This window comes from Octopus bimaculoides, chromosome 13 (genome assembly GCF_046866305.1).
Source record: "Octopus bimaculoides isolate indiv1 chromosome 13, ASM4686630v1, whole genome shotgun sequence".
Lineage (NCBI taxonomy): Eukaryota > Metazoa > Mollusca > Cephalopoda > Octopoda > Octopodidae > Octopus > Octopus bimaculoides.
Window position 1 is genome coordinate 54,737,910 of NC_142940.1, and position 21,366 is coordinate 54,759,275.

The window sequence follows — 21,366 nt, forward strand, 5'->3', positions numbered from 1 at the left end:
GCCAGCTCTTGTTTAGCTCACCAGTAATGTCCTGCAAAGCACAAGCTCCCTTCTCTTATCATAATAGAAACAAGCAGGAGATCTTTTTATACAGCTGCTTTTTTTTTTTTTGTGGTGGGACGAGTTCTCATTAAGTCATTCTGTCAACTTGTCAGTGACTTACATACTAATATATTGATTAAACTGGCGAAAAGTTTTGAGTTCAAATCTTAGCTAAAATTACTGGAGTTTCACTTCCTCCCATAAAATCCCCCAAGTATTTACTAGACTGTCATTTTACTGTAAACTTTCCAACTTCATCTAAGTGTGTGGTAAGCCATCTTCAACTTCACCATAGGGCCAATCCTGTCCACTGTCATTGTAATGACCCAATGATGAAGCTTCTACAGAGTTAATCGATTTGAAAAAGTTGTGGTCAAATCTTTCTTAAACACCACCTTGTCTTATAAATGGAATCTTTATCAACATCATCATCATCATCATCATCATTTAACATTCATTCTCCATGCTGACATGAGTTGAACACTTTGACAGGAGCTGGTAAGGCCAGAGTCCGCACCAGGCTCCATCGTCTGTTTTGGCATGATCGGATGCCCTTCTTAACACCAACAACTTTACAGAATGCACTGGGCGCTTTTTACGTAGCACCAGTGCCAATGATTTTTACAAGGCACCAGTGCCAGTGATTTTTATGTGGCAAATAAAGAAGTCTTGAATGTAATATATTAAATGGTCAGAGCTTGATTGAAAGCTAAATATTTTTTCAAATTTTTATCACAGAATTATTTTTTCAATCATATGCTAACACTATCAGAGAATGACAAAACTTTGGTTCTCCACAAAAACCTCTTTCAGTCCTTATCTGACCCAAATATTCAACCTGTTTTATGTTCAAACTGGCCAGCTCCAGTTTTTTATACCTAACCTACAAATAAACAATTATATCATCGAAATCCTGAAACTACAAGATAATGCTTGATTGATTCAAAGCAATGTGAATAATTAATAAATATTACAGTTGACAGAGTAACCGAAATGCTAAAAGGTCAACATGTTAGCAGTCCACATTAATGATGTTTAGCCTGTGACTGCAAACAATTGAATTCAGTTACTTTGCAGAGTTTTATGCAGTTGCACATATACAAAAGATAATTTTCTCTCAGGACTATTTCAGCAGGGAAAAGTCTCCCCAGGTGCAAATGTACAAGAGTGTGTTAATTATGGTTGTATATGAGTGTATTTTTTTCAAGGCTGTTTTGTGTGTGTCTAGTTATTTAATTCCAGTTTGATCAAGCTTTATGCACATTAGTAAATGTACTATGTACTCTTCTTATAAATCATAATTATCATTCATACAGGGTCATGAAAGACAAATTTGATATTCATAGCTGACAATGTGCAATGATAGAGAAATGCATGTACCTTATGCTCTAATGACATCATAATTTCTATCGGTGTTCCCAGCCAAAAGACTTTTACTTTATAGGACTGTTATTATACCATGAGGATGAATTTGTTTCCAAATATTTAGTCGGTGAGAAGATTTTTTCTGGAAATATTTCCACACCAAAAGATCTTTACATATTTGAGTGTGCACAAACAAGGTAAGTATGGCTATACACAATTGTGTGTGTGTGTGTGTGTGTGTGTGTGTGTGTGTGTGTGTGTGCATGTGCATGCTTACTAGAGATTTAAAAAATCTTCAGAGTAAATTATTCATATCATCATCAGATGTTAAATGATGATAATGATCATGATCATGATGATCATGATGGCAATGGTGGTGGTGGTGGTGGTGGTGGTGGTGGCGGCGGCGGCGGCGGCGGTGGGGAGGGGGTGAGAAGGAGGAGGAGCAGGATATAGATTATCTTTTACTCTGAAGATGTTTTATAATCCAAAGTGATAGGCAAGAAAGATATTCTCAAATTCTTAATTCCTGCATCAAAATCAAAATAAACGTTAATTGAAGGAATTATTTAAGTAGGTTTGCAAATAAAATACGAAAGCGCCACAAACTTGGATGGAACAGGAGTGTTAAGTAATCTAAACATTGTAGAGGTGCCAGAAAGAATTAGCATAGAAATTACTGTGGGTGTTTTACAGGTTTAACTACTTTTAAGCAGGTTTGCATTTTATTTGCATATAATAAACACTTTTTGCCAGATTTTGAAACTTTAAATTAGGTGTGTTGCGTTAAACAGGCAAAGCAGCATGGTGCAAAAGTAATTACCAAATTTCTGGTACCATTTTTCTAGCATACAAGTGGATGTAATACAAAGTGTAAAAATGTGTAAACATTTAAACATCATCATTATCTTTCTGAATCCTGTAGCATTTCATATGGAATTTTTTGGTCCTCTTAAGGCATCTTGGTGTATAAGTCCACCTACTTTTCCTGACTGTAAATTTTTGTTTGAAAAATTTGACTTTAGGTTGGAAAATATGGTATTCTATTTTTTTTTTGTTCTTTTATTTGTTTCTGTCGTTTGACTGCAGCCATGCTGGAGCACTGCCTTTAGTTGAACAAATCTTATTGTTTGTGAGCCTAGTACTTATTTTATTGGTCCCTTTTGCTGAACCGCTATGTTACAGGGAAGTAGACACACCAACATTAGTTGTCAAGCGATGGTGGGGGGGGGGGACAAACAGACAGACACACACGCACGCACGCACACACACACACACACACACATATGACGAGTTTATTTCAATTTCCGTCTACCAAATCCACTCATAAGGCTTTGGTCAGCCTGAAGCTGTAGCAGAAGACACTTGCCCAAGGTGCCATACAGTGGGACTGAACCCAGAACCATGTGGGTGGGAAGCAAGCTTCTTACCACACAGCTATGCCTGCGCCTACGTTCTATTTGCGAACCGTTATTCAACTTGTAACTCTTACGTCAGAGAACAATGCTGTAAAGATGCAGCTGAGATTGTAATATTTCTGTGATTCATAAACACTGACTAATATTGCACCAAATGCACTCACTTTGTTGTTATTACTGTTTCACCTTTGGTCAGCCTTGATTGACCAGCCATGATATTCCAACCATGACCACCTCATTATTTTTGTTATTTTTATTTATTTATTGTGGTGCTAGTATGTTGAAATACGTTATCATATGTCTTTTCCTTATTGAAAACCATAGGATGTGATTTAAGAGAGATCTGACTGCTATTTCTAGCAGGCCCAGCTACTACATGCAAGCTTACTTGTTGCCCGCTCGGCTGTGGAAAACGTGGGCAACTCTTCTTGCAGCTAGTACTTATTGATCTATCGGCTGATCGATCGCCTGTTGTGCGCGCGATTAACTCACCTCATGTTCAAGCTGGCCATTCAATTGAGTGACTCACTACTATGAAATTAGAACGTACAGTCATCTAGCAAATTGGTTTTTTCCTATTATTTCAACTCATTACGTTTTAATCTATTTTCTTGACAGCAAAATTACCTATATATATGGAACATGACTCCAACAGACATTCTCAGTTTTTTATCTGATCGTTGACAGTAGACATTTATTCTCAAAACCCAATTTCAAACTATCTGTCTTCAAATTTTATTGTTTATTTCGACAGGATACTCAGATTAAGAAAGATAACCATAAACTACTAAATTTTCACGTGCTCATTTCTTAAATTTTACTTTTCTACGAAATACTTCGTTTATTTCAATTACTAAATTACTAATTAAAGTTATAGATATAGAATAGATTAAATTCGATGAACAGAGTAGATCCTTTGATCAAGAGTAATGATAATCGGCTTAGGTTTAGCGGGAATTACGTACTTGAACTCAATCAGCAGTTTATGAGGGAAGGAAATGGCGATTTTTCTTTTCATTTTTGTCGGTGTATTTTTGACTTTCTGTTGATTCTTAGTAAGTTTTTGGCATTATGGTTAAGGTTTTGCTGGAGTACTGCCACGAACAAGTGTATATACTTCATAAATTCATAACTAGATAGTCAACAAGTTGCACTTTAGTGAATAAACACATTTTCATTTAGTTTTCTTATTTACGTCTTACATATCAGTGCGTCTGTGTGTGCATGCATACACACACACACACACAGGTATATAGATATAAATGGGTAGTTGAGTAGTGTCAGACATGGATTCAGAGAATCGTGCAGGTATCACAGTAAGCTCTTCATACGTACTCGGCTATCATCCTATTTGGTAATCAATTGCAATATAGTGTACTGTAAAATGTCCATGTGACTGAAAATCCAGAAAATCCTTGAGATTATTCTTTGAGGAGTATATAAAACATAAATCAGGATATATGAGAGATGAAGATAGATTTATTTGACCAAGTAACTTTCATAAGGTTACAGCCGTTTCGCAAACTCCTTCATGTGTCGAGCAATATATTACTGATTATTGTATACAACTGGCCTAAATGTAACCAACGGTTTTGTATCAATTATTCGCTCTTTGGCAATATTGACAACTCTTCAGACATACTGGCTCGGAAACGCAAAGACTCTTTTATGCCGAACCCGCCCAGAGTCTATATATGTCTCTAGTATAAAAGAAGCTGTGTACTTCCGGCTGGTACGTCTGAAGACTATTATTGCTAAGGTGCAATCGTTGGCGCGAAACCCACTGTAACATTCTGACCAGTTATATGTCGATACCATTAATATACAAGTTCAAATTCCGCCGAGGTCGAAGTTGGCTTTCATCCTTTCGGAGTCGATAAATTAAATATCAGTTATGTACTGGGGATCGATCTAATCGACTGGCCTCCTCCCCCCAAATTTCGGGCCTTCTGCCTAGTGTAGAAAAGATTATAAGCATATATATATATATACTTAGAGCAAAGTATATGTAATTCAACCATACATGCTTTCTTTAGTTTTTGCGAAAACAAAAGAAAGACGAAATGATAAAAAATAACTTTGGAGCTACTGATTTTGTAAGATTTTTATTTTAATAAAAATGGCGTCAAGGCTCGACTGCTTTGCTTCTTCTTACAAGCCTGTGACTCTTCCTTGTAAAGATTCAATGCTACCATTGCAGATCTTGAAACTTGCATGTATTGTTCAAAAGTTGGATCATTTTCTGAAAGGCTTTCTTAAAACACGAATTTACATCACTAAGGTCTCTGTTGTTAAACCAGGTTGTGGAGGGGTCTCTTTGCTTCCTGAATCAGACACTTGCGTTCTCTTAATTCTTGATGTTCTTCGTAGATGAGGAGCTGATTATCAGTATGCTGTAAATCCCGAATATCACCTGAACCAACTTCTTTAATCCCCACTTCCTGCAATTTTTGTACGAAACTTCCGGATTGAAATTATTTCAGCCTCTGTCCTATGGACTTCCTTTCTATAATTTGAACATTTTTTCCAGACCCCAAAGAGACAAACTTTAACATTGTTTGTATGTATTTTAAATTCTTTAAATTATTTAGCCATACATATTTACACATACATGCACACACATACACACAAACGCATGTCAGCAAGCATATAACTTGCATGCACACATATGTACATCAAGAACGCAGAACAAAATACACTGAATATATTTCGAAGGCATCTATGAAGTACACCACAAATTTTGTAAGGCAAAAAAGAAGGCAAGTTGTAGTATTAATACAATTGCATGTCAGAAGATTCGTACATTCGCGCAAGTGGTGTATAAAAGATTAATGGCATTTATTCAACTGAATCTTTACTACCTACCCATCGTCAGATCGAGATATGTTTATCATTGTTTGGTTTTTGTCCGTGGGGCTTCAACAAAGCAAAGATCTTAAGGTGTGCGTCATGACCTTGGTTTACTGTTCGGTGATCGTAGTGTACTTTCTTGCGGACAAAAGTGCTTTTAAAAATAGGTGTTTAATTATTGAGTATAGAACTGCACGATGTTGATGTGTGTCGACTTCTATAGGTGTTTGTCGTTCATTTTAATAACGGATGTAGCGTCACCCCAAAAGGGGGGATTTGGCTGCTTTCTTGATGATGATGATGATGATGATGATGATGACGACGACGACGACGATGACGATGGTGATGATGTTGACGATGGTGATGATGATGTTGACGATGGTGATGATGATGATGGTGGTGATGCTGATGCTGATGATGATGATGATGATGACGACGACGATGATGATATTGACGATGGTGATGATGATGTTGACGATGGTGATGATGATGATGATGATGATGATGATGATGGTGGTGATGATGATGATGATGATGCTTCGGATCTGTTTGCTTACTCTGCCGATTTCAGACATTGTGGGATTTAATAACTTGCAAATACGGTTATTCTAGAAGGATGTGTTTCTTACATCTCGCGTGAGTTGTGCGGAGCGTTAAGCGTTTAACTCTGTCAACCGTGTCCAGATCTGTTGCAAAGCGTATTGGCATCTCAGTTTATTGACTTGAAGACGTGGATAATTTTCTTTTCCATTTTTTTTTTCTCTTTTGGTAGTGGTGGTGGGGTTAGCATCTTGCACAGGAGATGAGTCTTTTGTAGCCCAGTGTGTGTGTGTGTCTGTGTACGTGTGTGTATGTCTGTGCGAGCGCGTGTGTGTTGGTCTCCTGCCAGGATTTCCGGTTTTGCCCGATGGTACGAATATATTATTAGAGTCTTTAAAATTGTAATTTATTCTTAAGATTCTGCCATAAATAGAGTGACTGCTATAAAAAGAATCCATGTAGAGGTGAAGAGGTCACCAAGTCGCCAGATGAAGTGGAAACGTGGAAGAACCTGTGTAGCTTCTGACCCAGAGCCAATGTTAAAAATTATGCGCGCGCACACACTCACACACAAACATTCGCTGTAAAAGTTAAATTCACAACCAACAAAATCACTTTGGTACCAGCAATGCCTTTGTGATTATGTCCACGAGGCGTGGTTGAACACACCATTTGGACTGGAGTGTACAACCTGTTACTGCCTCCCACCTCATCTTTTGCTGCTTTTTATCCTTGCCTTTTTTTGATGGTTATTTATTCCTTGTTACCTTGATGAAGTAATTCTGGAACAGGGGCTGGGTTCTCGATAGTTTAATCTTTTATACTTTTAAATTTCGTTCGTCGCTTTCTTCCCGTAAAAAAATATGTTGCTAAATAAAGATTCACTTTACATTTTAATAACACTTGACAGTTAATTTTCGTGATACTTTACACTTAAAACTGAATACTTCATGCTTAAGTTACCCTTTTCTTTAAACAAAAAAGAAAAATAGAAAGAGAAAGAAAGCCCAATGGAATTTTCTCTGGGAATGTATCACTTAGTGAAACACTGCTTCAAAAACGTTGGTTTTTCTCTTTGACACAGTTCGTTGATCATTGCCATGGTTTGCTTGGAAGCTCAGCCTGGTGTTGCTATCATTATTATCAAGAAAGTGTTCCTTAAGTATTCTTGTTTATCCCAGCCTAAGACACGCTAGAGTAAACACACGAGTAAATGTTGGCGTTTTTCCCAAACATTGTATACACACACACGTGCGCGCACGTGCACACACACACACACACACACGCACGAAGACACTCACACACACATTCACATAGACAACCATACACGTACTTACAAGCATGCATGCACACATGAACGTGCGTGTGTATACATGTGAATACATAAATGTGTGTAATATATATATATATATATATATATATATATATATATATATATATATATATATATACTTATATATGTGTATACACACACACACACACGCGCGCATATATACACACACATACACACACACACACATGCATACATACATGTCCTGCCATGTGAGTGAATGTTCCTTTGTTTCGTTTCTGTTCAAATTTTGAAACTTTTTTTATTCACTTAGTTCTACATGTTTACACTTTTATCGCCTTCTAAGTATTTTCCATTTGAAGCAATGCATCGGTCCAGGAACGTTTTCCACTGTTCCAAGTAATGCTGGAACTCTTACGAAGTGATGCTTTTAACGCCTCCGTCGTTTTTTCTTCACCTCTTCAACATCTACAAATTCCGTAGCACCAGCTTTCGTCACCAATGATGACCTTCGAAAAAAGGTCTGGATCAACTTCCAACTGCGCTTTCGGTTCACGACACACATTCAGTCGTGACTGCTTTTGATCATCCGTGAACAAGTGAGGCACAAATTTTGTCGCAACTCTTTTCATTCGCAATTCTTCGCTCAAAATTCGTTGGCAGGAGCTCCAGGACACACCAGTCATATCAACAAGTTCGCCAATTGTTCGGTGACGGTCCTCCAAGATCAGTTCATGAATTTTCATGACGTTTTCATTCGTTCGGGAGGTCGACGGTCGTCCTGAACGAGGTTGGTCTTAAAGCGTAAAAACCACTTGTAAACGTGTATTGCTCATGGATGTGTCTTTGTAAGCTGTTTGAAGCTTAACAACTGTTTTCCCCGGTAGAAAACAGAATTTCACAGAAGCACTCGGTTCCTTCGTTTCAGCATCGCAAAAATCGACGAACAAGGGAAAGGCACTGCAAAGCAAAGACCCATCACGTGGCAGTACAACTACGCCCGACGACGCCTGTCGGCAGACTGATGCCTGAATTATATCAAGTGGCTTCTGGCGGCGGAAGCATGAACTACAAAGGGCTTATCCCACAGAGAACGTCTCCGGTTCCTTTTCGGTACCCCTCGTACCACGTCGACTTGTATGCCGGAAAATACATCTTTCTTGGATTTATATTTCGTAATTGAACAGTTCATCAGTAAACGAAACATTCCTCTTGCTTACCTAATTTATTAATAACACTTGTGTAATCGGTCATAGTGGAATAAGGTATAAGGAGAAGTTTGAATGAGATAGAGCGGGAGAGAGGTAGGGTAGAAGGGAAAGAGAGGTTGTGAAGTCTCTAGTCCGGTGCATTATTATAATGTCTATCAGATGCTTTTGTGATATTTTACTCATTCTACATTTTAAAACTGTTATTATTACCAAAACTGCATTAAGGATACACCATTTCCTTCTCAAGCATCCAGGACTAAACGATAGTTCTTCGGTGCTTCCAACGAATTGTTTATTTACAAAAGGATTAGTAAATAAATTATTACACTCGTACGACGAGTAGTTAATTGGTCGGCGAATTTTCGAAATACAAATCACCACCTCCAGAAGAAAAGTTCCAGTAAAAATATACCGAAAAAGGGTGCGTAATTAGATGGCAAAAATGTTTTTAAAAAAAATCAATATCTGGTCGAAAAATCCTTTTGTACAAAAAGACAATTATCTGATTTCTTTCTCTTTTCCTTCTTTATGAGAAAGTGATAGCTGTTCCGAAAGTCCGCTGATCTACTATTTCACGCGCCTTAAGAGTGCAATAGTTTATTTGGCAATTCTTTATTAAATGAAGCAAAATTGGTCGTTAATAACAGGAAAGAACAAATTCTTTTGTACATTAAAATTTCTAGTCGTCTTTTCTACTCGGGTACTTCTGCTTACCGCAAATGCTCAAACTTCAAACTTAATGCTGAGAGTGTTAACACCACTAAAATTTGTTACCCTTACTCATCAGTTTATATAATTGTCACGCTCAGATAAAAATGAAAAACATCGACTAAAATGCTGTTTACACTGCTGAAACAAAATGTACTGTGATGTTTATTACTGAAGATATTGATCCACATTGATAGTAAGATTTATATGAAACTGTAACATATTCACGTGACAACATGCAGAAATATCATTGTGAGTCGATGCTAAGGTCTTGTTTCCTATCGTAACTAAACGAATTTCACTTTTATGTACATTTAGAATTGCGTTTAGAAATGGCATGCACGCTTTAAAATTCCGTTTCATCTCCTCCAAAAATGTACAATTTTGTTTCTCATGAAAAATGAAACCAATGAACAAGATTATGATTCTTTAGGACGAATAAATGGTGAAAAAGAAACTGCATCTCTCCACTTCGTCACTAATAGGTAAACAAACATAATATCACATCATGGACTTTATCTAAGAAAATAATTTTTTTTTTCTCTTTTTCAGTGAAGTTCGGTTTGATGTTCAATTGTTTGCAACTAGAGTATCTAAAAGGTGGAAGAGGTCATGATGTAATCGTGTTTATTATAGGTACAATGCCAGGGATTTTCGGGAAGGGGGCTAGTCGATTACATCTACCTCAGTGTTCAATTGATACTTATTTTATCGGCTTAAAAGGGGTGAAAGAGAAAGTCGACCTTGGCGGAGTTTGAACCCAGAACGTAAAAAATAGAGCACTGGCCAAAATGCTTGGCCAGTGCTCTAACGATTCTTCCAGCTCGACGCCTTATATTCAATGTATAATAATGTAAGAAACAGCAATGTTTGTAGATTTTGTAATTCTAGCCTAGCCCTAGCAGAAGAAGTTCAACTTGAAAAGAGAAAATGAGAACTTGTCACAATACATTTGAAGTTTTCTGTCACTTTTAATTAGCAAGACTTCTTAAAAGGTAAAGTGCAATCAGTGTTAGATGGCCAATTAATGAAAGTTCTAAAGCAGGTTGGTATTTAAAGAAGAAATCAGTTCAAATAACGTTCTTAATTATGGGGCTTATTCTTCTACTAAAACCTCAAACACTAAGAGCTATTGTGTATGCTCTGTTGACCAGCTGTTTACCATAGGCAATAGAATCCTAACAAACCGGTCTCCCCCCCTCCTCTCTCTCTCTCTTTCTCTCTATCTATCTATCTATCTATCTATCTATCTGTCTGTCTGTCTATCTATCTATCTATCTATCCATTTATCTCTACCATACATACGCAAACTCATAGACACAAACGTTCTGGGAATAATACAATTTAATTAAGTGTTAAGAATCAAAAGTAAGTTGTTACAATGAATGTTTACCATTTGAGAGCATGTGCTGAAACGGTGAGTGGTTTGGTTGGTATAAAACATAAACACTAATTGGCATAGTGGATGAGTTCATTTGAGTCCAGTATTTATCAGAGTTTAAACACGAGGTCTTGACATCAAATAAGTAGGGGTTGACTCATTATTTCACTACCGACAAGTATGTATGTGCAAAACTGTCATTTAATCTCTCTTCACACGCTAAATATTAATCCGTTCACGCATACTAACCTGGGTTTGTTACTCTATACTTATGGAAGTTTTCGAAGCCACCGTCTGTTGTATCGGACGGTGACTCGGGTTCCAGAATCATTATTTCCCTGGCAACAACTTTGGAGACATTAACGATCATTAAAGAAGTTACATGACCAGTTTGGTGTCACAAATATACTGTTGACTATTTCAATGGGCTAAGTGGTATATAACAGACACAAATGCATGCTTAAAGTATAACGGTCAATTAGCACACATGATTCGATGTTGACAAGTCGAAACAAGAAAAAAAAAAGGAAGAAACGACAAGCAGAAGAATTTAAAGTGTGAACTTTTCCTTTTGTTTAGATGATTGAGAGTGGTCACCGCGAAAAACTTAAAAGGCATTAAAATCATTTTTAATTCGACTTAACTTTTTCCCTTCGTACATTTCATTTTAAGTTCTTAATTTGAGAAAAATAGTGAAGATTTTTATTCTTGAGAAAGTAAAAATAATATTGTATTGTGTCTTTAAAATAACCAGGAAATATACTTCGTCTGAGCAGGTCTTGTCCCTGCTAAAACCATCCGTCCATCCACCCCTCCATCCATCTTCTCTACCCATTATTCCAGGGAGAGTTGTAGGGGTGGAGTCATCGGGCATCTTACTCCATAGCATACTTCAAAAGCAACCGTCATTACATTTTCCGGTTGGATTCCCAAGCGTGACCAACTGAGATTATGAATATTATCCAGCCATCACGTTCTTGATCAGTTCCTAGGTCTCCTACCGGTTGGATCAGCATGAAGAATCTGTCTTGCCGTTCTTTCTTGCGACATTCTAATCACATGTCCGTAGTACCGGAGATATGACCTCTCAATGTGGAGAAGTAGCGACTCGACCTGGAGAAACTTCTTAACCTCCGAGGTACGCACCCTGACGAGTAACATTACTCCAGAGATCTTTCGAATGAACCCCATTGTTATTATTAGAGGAAAAATATTTGTGATAAATGAGTGCGCTGAAGGTCTTCTAAGGACATCTATGTCTTTGGAATATAATGGAATATGTCTAGATACGAATTTTCGCAAGAACATTACAATGAATTATCTGGTAAACAAGGTGTTTGTTGTTTTAAATCACGATTTCTATTTTAGTTTAGTTTCCGATTAAGAATGTATTACATAAAGGCGGTGAGTACTCTAGCATGACCTGGCCGCGGTGGCTAAAATTAACCAAAGCATGTATTACATGAAAGAGTGAACAGCTGTGAATAAATACAATACATTCGTTAAAGGACAATTCCGATAAAACTTGACAGTTATGTGATTTATAATTAGCAAATCGGACTAACATGCCTCTTAAGTGCTCTGGTTACTCTAAATTGCTTTATTTATTGTATCATAACTGCCTACTGGGACTCTAGTTACATTCACAAACTTTTTTCCAGATATCTCTTGGTCCTATAGTAAGTATTATAACATAGCAGTTACGTGGGCCATGATTTATAGAGATCGAATCAGATTATCGAATATGACGTTGAAACCCATTGAAATGTGTTGGCATGTTTGTAAAACGGTGGTGGTAAGGAGCAGGGGTTTCTGAATTGCTAAGCTTTGAACAAGATAACGAACGACCGAAGGGGAAAAAATTACAAAGATATGGCCGAAAGAGATGCACACTACATAATACATGCTTCCAAGTATATCTACCACTAATTTTTCATATCTATAACCACTCGTGCAATGCAAAAAACGTTCGTCACTTCTATTTATGTTTTACCTCCTTTCATCGACATTTTCATCCATTCCCTTCTTCTAATATCTATCTATCTACTTATCCATCTGTTTAGCTAATAATTTATCTATTTTAAATATAATCACAAGAATTCTAAGAAACGTGCAGTGGTCCGAATCAGCAACAATCAATCTCTCTCCCAATGTGTCCATTTAATATCTATTTGTCTATATGCCAATGTGTGCATTCATTTAGATACCTATGTGTCTATTCTTCAATTAACCGAGTTAACAAGCTGGTTTGCAAGTCAACTATTTGAGCTTTCTACCTTTTTCTTTCCATTCATTTTCACTCACATGTCTTTTATTATTATTATTTACAAGACAAGTTAAAATTTTTCAGAAACTTGCTTTATAAACGTGTGACATATGAACAGTGAAAGAATTTGAACACATTGGCAGACGAATTTAACAGCTGAATATCGTGCAAAAAGAATGGAATAATTTAGTAGTGGAATCCCTTGAAGCAGGCAGACAATGCATGGCTGTGGTCAGCGCTAGGTATGTCGCCTCATGGAATAAGTGTGTAGCTGAAGAAATCTTTATGTACTTTTATTTTTATTGTTCCTCTTTTCATTCCAAAATAAACATCTCGTGGTTAGTTTAGGACTAACCCGGAGCCACTCATAAACAACAGCTGCAGCAGCATCTAGTGGTTATCTGAGGTCTGTTCGGTCAGGGTTAATCTGGGACTATACAACAATATCTAGGGGTTTTATCAAATCATCACAGGTCCGTTTGTTTTGAGCTTACCTGGCGCTTGGCAGCAACAGTGAATGCATCAACAACATCTTGTCGATATATTTAGATAGAAATATGGACGGAAACGTGTTTTTCTATACGCAGTCATTCATTCTAAATCCGTTATATGTATATATATATATATATTTACCAAACCCTTGCTGCTTACTTCGTTCGCAAAGAAAATATTTTGCTCCGGAAAGAAAATACCTCACACATACTCAATAACACGCACGCGCACACACACGCACACACACACACACACACACACACAAATACACACACACACTTTATCATTCGATCACATTATGAAACAAAGGGAAGAAGTAAATTTGATAATATCGTTATAGCTGCTGTTGCTGTAGTTGCGAAGGATGATGATGATGATGGTGGTGGTGGTGGTGGTGGTGATGGTGGTGGTTGTGATGGTGGTGGTGGTGGTGGTGGTGAAGAAGAGGAGGAGGATAAGGGGGATGAGGCATATTAGTGGTGAAGCAATAATAATAATGACAATAATAATAATAATAATAATAATAATAATAATAATAACAATGATGATGATGATGATGAGAAAGGACAATTGAAGATTAGTGATGAAGCAATTTAAGAGATGCTACATAAAAGAGGGAGTCGAACGTGTTACCTTACCTTAGCAGCGAGTATTGTATCCAATATTTGCTACGGAATAACTAACGACTAGAAGCAGCGGGAAACACATCAGTTTGTAACTATAAGACGGAACATCTACTACAGCTAGCAGTAGTAATAGTAGCAGCAGTAGCAACAGCAGCAAAGACAACAGCAACAGCAGCAGCGGCAGCAGTAGCACTGCTAGTAGTAGTAGTAGTAGTAGTAGTAGTAGTAGTAGTAGTAGTAGTATGCATGTGGTGGCGTCGGTGAGGTTAGGTGCCCCTATCGACAGGGAGAAGTGCACTGCTATCGACGTCTGATATGTCTTATTCGTCGACTCCTTGTTCTTCAAAATATTATATATCTTCTGCCTTGCTCCGCCTCTTCCTCCTTACCCCCCCCCCCCCCGCCACCACCCCACTCCCACCCCCACACACGCGCTCAGCCGAAGGCTCTTTTGTCAATGGTCTCGTTTCTGGTCGTCTTTAAATCGCTGTGGCTGGCTGTTGTCATCTTTGTCGTCGTCGTCGTCATCGCTTCCTCATCACTATTGTTTCTACCGCACCACCATCGCTACCATCAACTTACCTTCGTCGTCGTCCTCTTCCTCCTCCTCCGCATCATCATCATCATCATCATCATTATCATTGTTTCTATCTCACCACCATCGACTCCCCCCTCGTCCTCCTCATAATCATCATCATCAGTCATTTTCTTTTACCACTACCTGCTCTTCTCAACGTGCTGCTTGTAACCATGGCTCCAGGCTCCAGGCTCCAGGCTCCAGGCTCCAGGCTCCAGGCTCCAGGCTCCAGGCTCCAGGTCTCCCACGTGTGACGAATGAAGTTCACCCACTAAAAGAAAGAAAAAAAAAGGGCCGGGAGAAGGAGGTGCTAAGGACACCTTCGACGTGTCCTTACCTTAAATTACGTCGACATTAGACTGGTGTTGCTAAGAGCAACGGGGCTTCTGTAATTTAAGTGATCGAGGCAAGTGTCACTCAGTCGATCAACAAGGCTCACTCACCTATTGTCACTCCTCGCTGTATTTACAGGAAATACATAACTAATGGAATTGATTGATTGAATTGTCATCGTAATATAATAAAGTAAATATTTACTGTTTACGATGGTAAACAAGTGATGTAGCGGTGGCGGTGTTGGTACGATGGTGGTGGCGGTGGCAGTGTTGTTTAACCCCAGGTCAGACCTGGTCAGGCAGGTTTATCTTTTATCGTTTATTTATTTATTTATTTTTTTTACTTGTTTCAGTCATTGGACTGCGACCATGCTGGGGCACCGCCTTGAAGGGTTTAGTCGACCGAATCGACCCCAGTACTCATGCTTTTTTTAAGGCCTGGTACTTATTCTATCGTTTTTTTTTTTGTAGAACCGCTAAGTTACGGGAACGTAAACAAACCAACACAGATTATCAAGCGGCAGTGCAAACACAACACGCACACACACACACACACACAGTTCAAATTTACAGAAAACAAAAGACGAAGGCAAGTGAGGGAACAACAAGCAGCAAGTGTATTAGTTTGACGCTTGAAAAGAATGGAAAAGCCTTTGACGTTTCGAACCTATGCTCTTTGACAGAAAGGGATGAGAGGGGAAAAATAGAAACAAAACGAAAAAAAACCAAGCGAGCAAAGAATGTGTAGGGATTACCGGTTCAACATATACATTTGTTCGGCTAAACTCTTCAAGGTCGTGCCCCAGCATGGCCGCAGTCCAATGACCGAAACAGATAAAAGATTCAAAAAATAAGAAAAGCAAAGATTCCCACGATGGGGATGGGCTGACTATTTACCAAGAGAGGATCAAGACGCTCCAAAACCCCTAAAACTTTGCACTCTAGCCAGTTAACATCTTTCCTCATTCAAACCCAACACTAAACTTAGACCAGCACTGCCTCGCCTGTCTGCGTTTCACTTCGCGGCAAAACAGCGGTGCGTCGCTCAATTTGGTTCCCTCCTTATCAACTGCTACACTTTTTGGTGATGTGTGCACTCGTATTGGAGTAACCCAGTGCCACGGTCTCCGTATGTGTGAGTCACACAAATGTCGTTGAGAAGTGGATGTCGTTGAATTCGGCCTGCATTATTAGCGCGGGCCGGTTCCCCGACACGCCACATTGAATGACATAATTCGAAGGGGCCTCCACGCGGCTGGCTTCCTGTCACAACTGGGGGCCAGTAGGTATTGATTGCGGGAATAGTAAGCACTCCGAAAGAATAACCCTCTTCCCATACGATGGAGGTAGATCCCTGGTCTAGGACGCGACGTGCTGCAACACGTTCTCCAACCTTTCTGCAAACCCGGGTATCGCCGCCCGTAGCGCAGAGGAGCGAAAGATAAACAAATACAGAAGCTTGACCGTTCGCTGTCATTTAGTGCCGGTCGCCATCTCAGATCTCAGGTATTCTCAAACTCTGCACTGCTGATTTCCTCCGCAAAAACTGCGGCCCGTCTGAGAGATGAGCCCTGCTAGATGATGTGGCTGGTGCAACGCCTTTGCAATCATATCCGCAAGGCGCAGCTGACTTCGCCATTTGGTCTGGGGTGTACAACCCATTGTTCCCACTTCCTCCTCCTCTTCCTCCATTTTCTGCTTCTTAATTCCCCTCCCGTTTTTCCCCCCTTTCCTTTATTTCCCTGGAGTTACGGATTTTTATCTCGATAATTTGATCTTTTATACTTTCAATGTTTGCCTCATTTCTCCTGTAAAAATATGTTGCTAATAAAACGGGGTTTCCATACCGTCAAATGAGAAAAAATTGCTTTGTACATTCAATCGATCGCATCAACAGATTATTAGTAGGCTGTGCGCTTGACAACACTCCAGATATCTGGCCAATAGCGTAGCTGGAAGGAGGGTGTGAAGGGGCGGTCCACCAGGACGACGCATTTATGGAGGCGGCACTTTTGTGTCTACTGTATAAGCCTAAACAGGCTTATACCTCCTGTGTAGGGAGCTACGCCACCCTGTCATCCCATTTTTGGCATTTATTTGACTAAGAACTGCAGTTTCATAAAAATGACAAGTGGTAGGAATGTGTGCTTCACAAACAGTGGCCACACCTGCTCGTCATCTAAGAATCTCTGCAGATATTACAGCATCAGCACCTGTCTACGTGGTATGCCTCCCCCACTGCATATTACGTTCTCTATGTAGAGTGTTAGTCGCAAAGGGACCTTCTGATCAAGGAAACCCGAATTTTTCACTAGAAGCAAAAGAGCAGACTTGTTTAAATGCAAAGTAGAGCAAAGCTTTGTATGATAATATATAAAAGAGACAATGCATACAGTCATAATCTTTGTCTGAACTTTTAGGGATAGCTTTCCCTATTTCTATTTCTATTGCCCACCATGTTCATAACTTCGTCCCAAATCCTATCCCCTAGAAGTCTTGACCAAGCCATTCACTGAGTACCTTTACTGGACTGTCAGTCAAGCCACAGACGACTCTACCCCCAGGTTGCATAGACTTGTCTTTCTAGGTATCATGTTCCAAGACCGCCGGCTTCTCCTAGTTAATGAATTCTCCAGTTACTACTTTATATTCTTTCAAAATTATGACGATTTCTTTGAATATTTATGTGTCCGACACCATGACAATAATTTATCAACATAGCTCTCCTGCATCCCGACTCGAATTATATGCCTCTCCACTGCTCCAGCTTTTGTAGTTGTGGTTCAAGAGTCAAAACGTATGGAAAAACCGACCACGCGATATCAAATGGCTCCGAATGGTAGCGATTTGCCGCTGTACAAGCTAGCGACCAACCCACTGAGCACTAATGAGAAACTGGTTGCACATAATACAGCGGCCAGATGGTGATGGTGAGTTTGCAGAATTCATTAGATTTACCCAAGTGATCATCATAACCAAATCCAGATCCGACCCTCTCTACGGTATATCGCATGAAGTGAATAGGTTTGTCCAGGATGGAACAGATTTATGCGGACCTGACGATATTATGGTAAATTATGAGCCTTTCTGCAATGCTCCTCTTTGCATAATTCGGATTTTGTACAGCTCCACCTCTTCTGTCATGATTTGCAGCTGACCCATCAAGGTATTATTACGGAATTTCACCGTCTCCAGTTCGTTGCTACTCCCGAAAATTTCAGTAAAGTGTTGCTGAAAAGTTGCACTGGTTGCTTGGAACAATATGTGGTCCATCAAAGAGTCTGTAGCAACGCTGTGCGCATGCGTAGTCTCACGCATGCGTGGAATTCAACAACCAAGCTTTCCCGCTTCATTCTGTCTCTTTCTTGCTGGCCAGCGATTGAGCAAGGACGTGTTTAGCTGTCTCTCTCCATCTTTCGAACTTACGCTAGACAGCTCGCTCACATCTACATACCAACGTCCCAACAACCATGCTCACACACACAGAAGACGTCTCAACAAACAAGAGCTAAAGATGTATATTTACCACCATGAATAAATGTTGTTTGAGTTGATAGTCTGGTGTTCAGCGTTCCGTTAATTCTTAATTTAATATAGGAAGGCAGGTGTACATCTAATAATGTATAACCCACTTCTCTATACTGGTGACCCCGACGTGATTCAAACACGCAGCCCGCTGAGCTACAATAACCCACTTTCCTATAAGTCTATCGTAATTCAGTTTCCTTGACACAGCTCCGTCGCTTGGGCCTACAGAATGGTTTTAATGTCCTCATATTTTAATGTATGCGTCTTAACATAGCAACCAAGCTTTCGAGTTTAACACGACCGCTATCGTTTAGACTAGGAAATCCCTTCAAACAACTTCTGTTAAATTAGTTAACTCAACCTCCTATTTAATGCTTTCTGCTGCTATTCCGTTACTAACTAAATTTTAATGGGTTTTTTTTTACGAAGCCATCCACCATCTGTTGTTAATAATCAAACCCGTCAATTTCTACTCAATTTGCTCTCAAATCCGGTCCCTAAAGGCTTTTTGCACTGTAAACGACGCTTTCAGCTTTCCAGTAACCGTGTCTCTGACTGTGTCATATTTAAGTTGATCGTGTTATACAAAAGGGTCTACACATAATGTGGAGATGTATGTATTCAGGCATGCCTGACGTTACGGGAGTTCGCGCTGGCGGGAATTGTCAAGTTTGACCACTAATTTCGGGATACGCTAAGTGAATCTTTCCAGTCTCTAAGTAAAAAAAAATTACTAGCAGTATTTACAATAATTTCTCAGACAGCTTTACCAACATCATCTTCCAAACCATTGTTGTAACCTTTTATTCTACAGAGCTAACATATTTAGGAAAAGCCAGGAAGACAGAAGTTCCTATATTCAATTCCCTATAGATGATAATTATCATGTTTATATACAAAAACATATTTATAGATTTGTTACAGTTCTTTTGAAATATAGTCTCAAGTTGTTGTTACTGTTGTTCTTGTTCTTGTTTTTATTCTTTTGTGAGTGTGTGTCTGTAAGCATGTGTATATGTTTCTAAAAACCAGTTACATCGATAATTAACACATATTTACATTAACCTAAGGGTCAATAATTGACTGTAAATGTTCAATATTATGATTGGATCTCACAACAGAATTAGTTTCAGTGAACATCAATTTATGTCAAACATGTTATTTTAAACATCACTTAAATCATCATAGAATCAGAATAGTCAATAGAGAGCTAAACGAACAAAAGCAGTGCTGATACACATTACTGAGTCAATATAAGCTATGAATTCATTTAGAGAGAATATAATCCAGTGGTGTATCAAGTCTTCTTAATGTGGGATTTAATGTGCAAATAACACATAGTGAAAACTGACCAGTCTATTCATGTAATATTAGCATGAAAAATAAATTCAGTCATCATTAGCAAATATTTAGGGGTTCTTTTTTGTATCTTAATTTCTGACCAGATGTGTGAAAAACCAATTGGCAAATTAATGTTAACCTATTTTATGCTCCATAGGTGCATTAAAATTAGCCAGCAAGAAGTGAATATGCTGTTAGTCAATGACTAATGTGTTTTGTTTTTCTTCATTTACTTGTTTCAGAGATTTGAATGAGGTCATGCTGGGGCACTTCCTTGAAGGATTTAGTCAAACAAATCAACCCCAGCATTTATTTTAAAATCTGGTACACTATTCTCTTTGTCTCTTTTGCCAAACTGCTCAGTCACGAGCATGTAAACAAACCAGTACCAGTTGCAATAGAGTACAAACACAATAACAGAGACAAGTGCACACAATATACATACATACACATGCACATACACCCACACATAGATAGATACACAAAGATAGATATATAGACAAATGACAGACAGACTTCGGCATAGTTTCCATCGACCAAATTCCTCGAAGGATCCAAGGATGAGCTACTTCCTGGAAAGTTCTGGGGAGGTTACTTCCTCGAAAGTTCCGAGGAGTTCCTGGAAAGTGCCAAGGATTTCCTGGAAGTATCCGAGGATAAGCTACTTCCAGGATAGTTCTGAGGATGGTACTTCCTGGAAAGTTCCGAGGGTTTCCTGGAAAGATCCGAGAATGCGCTGTTTCATGGGAAGTTCCGAGGATGGTACGTCCTGGAAAATTCCGTGGATTTCCTGGAAAAATCCAAGGGTAAGCTACTTCTTGGAAAGTTCCGTGGATGGTACTTCTTGGAAATCTCCAGGGAGTTGAGTGGAAGTTCCGATGAATCCTGGAAAGATCCGATGACTTCCTGGAAAATGCCACGATTTCCTGGAAATATTCGAGGATGAGCTACTTCCTGGAAAGTTCAGCGGATGGTACTTCCTGGAAAGTTCCGAGAGTTGTACTTCCTGAAAATTTCCGATGATCTCCTTAAAGATCCGAGGTTGAGCTACTTCATGTTAAGTTCCGAGGATGGGATTTCTTGGAAAGATCCGAGGATTTACTGGAATGATACGCGAATGAGCTTACTTCCTGGAAAGTTCCGGTGATTTCCTGGAAACATCCGAGGATGAGTTACTTCATGGAAAGTTCCTAGGATGGGATATCCTGGAAAGTAACGTGGGTTTCCTGGAGTTCCGAGGATGAGCTACTTCCTGGAAACTTCCGGGGATGTGACTTTCTGGGAAGTTCTGAGGATTCCTGGAAAGTTCCGAGGAAGGGGAGGAATTACTTCCTGGAAAGGTCCGAGGAGGGGCGCCCATCATACTGCTGCGGAATTTGGATGCTCCAATAATGT

At 39.1% G+C, this 21,366-nt stretch overlaps 1 protein-coding gene across 4 annotated transcripts in view; it reads right to left on the reverse strand.

Annotated features, from left to right (window-relative positions):
• LOC106867556 (anoctamin-7) overlaps nucleotides 1-14,713 on the reverse strand; it is an 88,376-nt gene extending 73,663 nt beyond the window's left edge. For 2 of the 4 annotated variants that reach the window (XM_089361804.1, XM_089361803.1), the window contains exon 1: nucleotides 14,203-14,546. The gene's annotated coding sequence lies outside the window, so the exon portion shown is untranslated. Of the gene's footprint in view, nucleotides 1-14,202 lie in introns of all 4 variants that reach the window. The other 2 variants (XM_089361806.1, XM_089361805.1) reach the window with 2 other exon arrangements.
• Between the last annotated feature and the right edge of the window lie 6,653 nt (nucleotides 14,714-21,366).